Below are 239 nucleotides of genomic sequence, written 5' to 3'. Positions count from 1 at the left end.
CTGCTGTCCGCCTTCCTGGGGTTGCCGGCCGCCAGAGCCGGTGCTGCCTAGCGGGTCGGGAGAGGGGGCCCCGATTGATCCCCCAAAAAGGCTGTGGGCCGCGGACATGAGTCAGAAAGGCAGCGAAGCTCACTGGGGAGCGCGACACCCAGGCTGGTGGGATCCGGCCACCGCCCCCACCCCTCACAGTCTCGGGAAAGTGGCAGAGCGGAGCAGCGCGGACCGAGCCGAGCTGTGCG

This window comes from Oryctolagus cuniculus, chromosome 7, assembly GCF_964237555.1.
Source record: "Oryctolagus cuniculus chromosome 7, mOryCun1.1, whole genome shotgun sequence".
In the NCBI taxonomy this organism is placed as follows: Eukaryota; Metazoa; Chordata; class Mammalia; order Lagomorpha; family Leporidae; genus Oryctolagus; species Oryctolagus cuniculus.
Note: the sequence above shows the minus strand (reverse complement) of the source record.